The following is a 6,093-nucleotide window of genomic DNA, read 5'->3' on the forward strand; positions in this document are numbered from 1 at the left end:
GTTCGGAAAAACCTCTGAACTCGTGGAACATTTGTCTGGCCAGCGGAGGCCACACCCGTTCACTATCCAGGAGAATTCAGAGCCACCTCAACCTCAACGCATGCCGGCGCATCATTAACCAAGGCATCCCTAAACCTCCCTTTAAAGGCTTTTGACAGCAGACAGAGCGTTTCACAAGTGGCGACCTGCCCTTCCAAAAAAAGCGAAAGAGCTGTCTCTCCAACATGATCAACCACGAATCCGGACAAGGCACGACGGTCAGGTGGTATGTAATGCCCGATGCGATAAACACATTGGCCACCTCCACCCTCCCTTTCAGGGATAGCCATCGCCAAGACCAGGTCTTGACTACTGCAGCCACCCTGCTCAATACCTCCGTCCGATTCCTCTCGATCTAGAGGCCTGGTCCGAACCAAACTCCCAGCATTGACTTACCAACCCAGGTGCCGATCTGCAAGCCGACCGACTTTTCCTGGTTAATCTTTGCTCCTGCCACATCCTCGTAAACCACAATAGTCTTACCCACTTCACGTAGGCGTGCTACTGAGGTTACGCTGATAGTGATATCATCCGCGTAAGCCGTAACAAACCCCTCTAGACCTGGTTCTCTCGGGATGCCACTCAACCTTCGCAGCAGGTGCTCGAGAGCCACCGTATACAAAAGTGGTGAGAGCGAACATCCTTGACGAACCGAGCGTCTGATGCAGAACGGATTCGAAAGGAAACCGTTCACCAGAACTATCGAGTCAATGTTGAGGTACAAAGCGATAAACCACTTGAGGAAGCCAAGGCCCAGGCCGAAGCGCGCAAGCACAGTCACCAGGTATCGATGGCCAACACTATTAAAAGCTTTAGACTGGTCCAAATGTACCAATGCCCCACCTTTGCCAGACTGGCGGAGATTTCCACACGTGGAATTTGCTTCATTCTCAGGCGATAACATGACAGAGTATGCAACTCTCTGAAAGTAACGTACGATAGAAAATTAGCATGTAGTAAATATAGAAACTGAAGTCCAGTAACATATACAGAAGAGGATGATGCAAATATGGACAACATTATAATCGATAGGTAGGATGATGGTGTTATTTGCTCATAGGAAGTATTGTAACCATGAAATAGTGCGAGAAAATGAAATGAATATATATTTTACACTTCAGAAATACATAGATATTTAAGAAAACTAGATAAGTAACAGAAAAAATTACGGGGACATTTTATTGTCTAAAATAGTATTCAGGAGCAAAACTGCCAATGGTAATATGGCAGTAAAACATATTGCTCTGTTTAATATGTCAGATGTATATATTCTGATATACATTGCCAGATATTTTGTAATAATGAGCCTTCAAGTGAAGTGCGTTTGGGAAAACGTCGATACCGGCTAAATTCTTGTTGATAAGAATGCAAGGCTCTTTGCAAACGAATGCACAAGAACTTCGTCGTTATAAAACGCGGAGCACTAAGATCGTTGAAGCGTTCAGATATAGAAAGGGATTTTAGAAAGGTTTTGTGCTTGAAACAATAATGAATTCAAAATGCTGGTTCAGGAAATAACGCACCATATTACACTCTGTGCACTCCAGTTTCGAGATAAGTTATAATGTGGATCTTCGTCCACTTCTATGTTACTGTCCGCATGGTAATATTCTTGTCACCACTATTATGTTGTGGCAGTATTCTACACAGGTTAGTATTTTTTACTTTATATATACTGTCGGAGCTGCCCAGTGTGAATGTTCGACTTTTTCAATTATAGCTAGAGTTCCAAATCATTCCAGCACTTTATTAACGTGGTCTAAGTCCGCGAACGGCACGTTCCTTTGGAGCCTAAAGACGGGTCTCTTATCTTTTACCTCGAACTTCGCTTTTGTCTAAGTGTAACATGATAATCCTTCCAAAAACACATTTGGAAACATTTTTAAAGAATGTTTTATCTCAGTTGTTCGACTTTATTCGCGACTTTTAACCGTGCCGGCAACATTTTCACAGAGGACGCTAATGGGGTTATCCCATATTTTAAATAACTCCATACATTCTGTGCCAAATAGATTTTGTGATTTTTTCAACATAAATAATTGTTCTTTTCGTTTCACCTCGAAAAGTTACATTGCAAATACTGTCACCGATGAAATATAATTTCTTTCCTGGAACCATATGCTACTTTATTTGTTTTAAATAATTTCGGCTTACCGATTTGTCACTATGTTTCTTCATTTATGATAGTGATGTCACTACCTGTGTCTCATTGCATTTTGACACTAGTTATTTCGTTTCTCACCTTGATGAATTCTCTGTTCACTGTGCAATCTTTCTTTTCTGATGAAAAACTATTTATTATTTCTCTTTTGTTTCAATTTTTGGTCATCTTAGTCCTGCAGTGCGATTTAATGTGTCTTGTGTTCCCACTACAAAAGCACTTTGCTTTTTTGAACGAACACTCTTTTCTCAGGCACCTATCACTGCATACCATATGTAGGTATCTACTGTTATATATCGTGATTTTAGTGGAACACTTTATTCGTCATCCGACTTTTCCATACTGGTTTTATCTGTAAAGAATCTCTGCTTCGATTTCTTCTTCGTTGTACCTTACTTTTGATATATCGCACTCTTCTAACAGTTTCTGGAAAGTTATATCCTTGTTCATTTCCAGCTCTGCGAGAAATTTCGTTCTGATTTCTGCGTTCTCTTTAGCAGTAAGACCCTGAACAAAACTAAGGTACTTGAACGAGTCTGGATGTAGTTTATCCAATTTAAATCTCTTACACTCGCTGTTCACTGTACCCGAATATATGGTAAATTCTTCATGATCGCCTTTCTCAATATTCAAACACATCCAATGTGTTGAACAACGATGTTTTCTCACTAAACATCCTACATAAATTGTCAGTAGTGTCCGGGAAATTTATGTCAGAAATTTGTTTAGGTAATATAAAGTCACATTATTTTTCATGCTCTTTTATTGCCAGTTTCCTCATAATTAGATACGTTTGCATTTCGTCGGTCTGGTCTTCGCATTATTTTTCCAAAATTAGTTCAAATCTTCGGTAATATGCCTCAAACGTGATACCTTCTTCCGGGTCATATTTAAACTCATTTATCCAATTTGTTACGCGGGCTGGCGAAAATGTATTTTCTGTTTTTTTTTTTTTTGGTTTTTTGTTTTTTTAAACGAACTTCATTATTTGTAGCATCTGTTGATGAAACATTTGTTGATATTGCTGTTTTTGCAACACAGCTAGAGCCTCAAATAAGTTTTCCATAATTTTCCGGACTTTTCGTAAAATAAGTACAACAAAAATGTTTGTTACTACTCTGTCGAGTTTTTAATTTCTGCACTTGAAAATTTTTTCAACGTCGTCCCCGCGAATTTTTTTATTTTCTCATGAAAAATAAATTGTTTTCAACGCTGTCCGCATGAATTGTTTATAACCCCGTGGCCATTGTTATAGCGTGGATCGTCGTTCACTTGTTTATTATTGTCGGCACTGTAATATTTTTTCACCACTATTACGTTGTAGCGGTATTACGTTGTAGCGGTATTACGTTGTAGCGGTATTACGTTGTAGCGGTATTACGTTGTAGCGGTATTACGTTGTAGCGGTATTACGTTGTAGCGGTATTCCGCGTATTATTGTTTTTGACTCGTCTGATAATTCCACAAGACGATGACTTTGAAACGTCTGCCTTGACGATAGATCGAATTCGTATATATCATGTAACTAACACTGACTCCAGCTGAGAACTCGTACAACGACTCTACTACTACTGATTTCCTACAACAGCTGACTCTCTACAACTTTGTCATTTGGGAAGAGTTTACCATTTCCAATACAACATTATCAAAAAAGTGTATAAGAAAATCCTGGCAGGTTAAAACTAACCGAACATAAAATGATAGAAAATTCATTGGAGAAATTAGGGCCATATTATCGTTAGGAGTAATCGGTACTTGAAAGTTTTGGACAGATATTTGATGGGTCTCTGTCAAATATTGATATTTCGATCTAAGAAAGAAAATGAAAGAAAAATCTAAAAGTAATAAATTTAAGAAAATGAAAGTAGTAAGGCAGACACCCGATTCTATAGCTTATAATTCGGAACGGATGTTATGAATAATATGACGTCTCGCATGTCACGTTGAAGAACAAGGCTTCAAAGAAATTATCTGCAATTTTTCTCCATTAAACGTGTACGTTCTTGTCACCGTTATATTCAGTGTTTATCATTTTTAGAACACAAAGCGTTTTATAGGGAAAAGATTTTGAATATAAATTGGATAGTAGTCACAGTTTATAATCCCCGTTCATTTATTGATGACAAAAATCTATTCTGTAATATGGAGTAAAACCCATATGTAATAAGTAAGAGGACACTCAAAATGGCTACGCCATCTAAACAAACGCTGTTAATTTGAACGACGGGTATATACTAAAGTATGTAGCTATTGTATATAAAGAGCATTGTGTTCCTGAAAGTGATTGCCATACATATCAAGGCACACAAGAATTAAATAAACTTTCCTGCCATTGTAGTTACACTGACTTGAAGAAAGGATGGAAACACGTTTCCATGGCATCCTTTTAAACTAACATCTGTTTACCGACTGATATGCTGTTACAATCGTGTTAATTTTTGAGAAAATGCGTTACGAAATCTAGTGCATCAAGTAAATTTTGATTGGTCATGAAAAACACATAAACAATTTCCCCATTTCTCTGGATGAATAAGAAGCGAAATCTGTACAATACACTTTTTTCAACTGCTGCTGTTAGGTTAGATGTTGGATGTCATAAAATCTAGAAGCTGAAAAGAAAAAAAAAATCCGATATTTTATACACTGCCCGTCACTATTTTCTATAATCAATATGCGGAGAAATATTATAGTTATCTTTACAGAATTTTCACTCGTCACCGCTTCAAAGACTATATATACATGTGTACACACATACACGTGTGTGCGTGTATACCTACGCACATACGGACACAAACAAACACACACAGATATATATATATACTCATACAACTTATGATGTATCACAGCATGTATCAAACGCTTCATTGTCTATTTTCTATTGAATTTTACTACACTTATAGGAAAGTATGCCTAAGCAATGTATTATTTCATCCCCAACCCCATTCATTGTTGAATGATTCGTAGTTGTCCCAAATATCAGCTGCTTAAATATATATTATAATTTTGTTTTCAAAATTCATGCATTGATTCGGTAGTTATTTAGGATAATCTATTCGTATACAGTAATAACTCACATTGATGTTTCATAGTTTAGAGCAACCACTTCCCTTCACAACTATCTCTATTAAGACATTTTGTAACTGATTTTCATAAATGTCAGACAATAAATTTTGCAACAGCTTGCAGCAACATAAAGAAGACTTTAAAACTCTGCAGCAAAATTTGAAAGTTGTCAAAACCGCTCACCTAAGAGTATAAATATTTATATGAAAGCATGAAAGACAATAAAGAAACATACCTGTTACACTTTTCCCTCGCAAGCACATTAAAGTGAGTGACAGCTTTCATGCTAAATATGGATTTTCGCACCAAGAATATATTTTACATACTCTGTGAAATGATATTATTATATTTATTGTCACTTTTGGTAATTCCAGTGCAAGGCCTTGTTAAGGACTAAATTCTCGTTAATTTTATATGAACTATTTCTTCTACTTCTCTTGTACGTGTTATTCGGTAAATACCCAACGGCAAACGACATCGAAGAGCCCCGAAAATCAGATGTAAAAGCCAATATAAATTTTTCCTACTTGAAGCTGGAATCGATCCTAAACACATGGGAAAAGAAGCTGCCGACCATCCATCTTGTCCAAGAATATTTCATTTCGGTTGTTCCACATTCGCGGAAAGGAGAAAGACTGGAGAAGAAGCAAAAACAAAGCAATGCTGCATACCTGCTATACGATCAATACTCGAGACGGTTCTCTTATGACCTGACCTTCTGAGCTATGTCAGGTTTCAGCATCATGTACGTACGGAATGAACTAAACTCGGACACGAGTGATGTTGGTGACATTATATATGTGTGTGTGTAAATATATACATATATGTAT

The sequence above is a fragment of the Octopus bimaculoides genome, chromosome 12, assembly GCF_001194135.2.
Source record: "Octopus bimaculoides isolate UCB-OBI-ISO-001 chromosome 12, ASM119413v2, whole genome shotgun sequence".
In the NCBI taxonomy this organism is placed as follows: domain Eukaryota; kingdom Metazoa; phylum Mollusca; class Cephalopoda; order Octopoda; family Octopodidae; genus Octopus; species Octopus bimaculoides.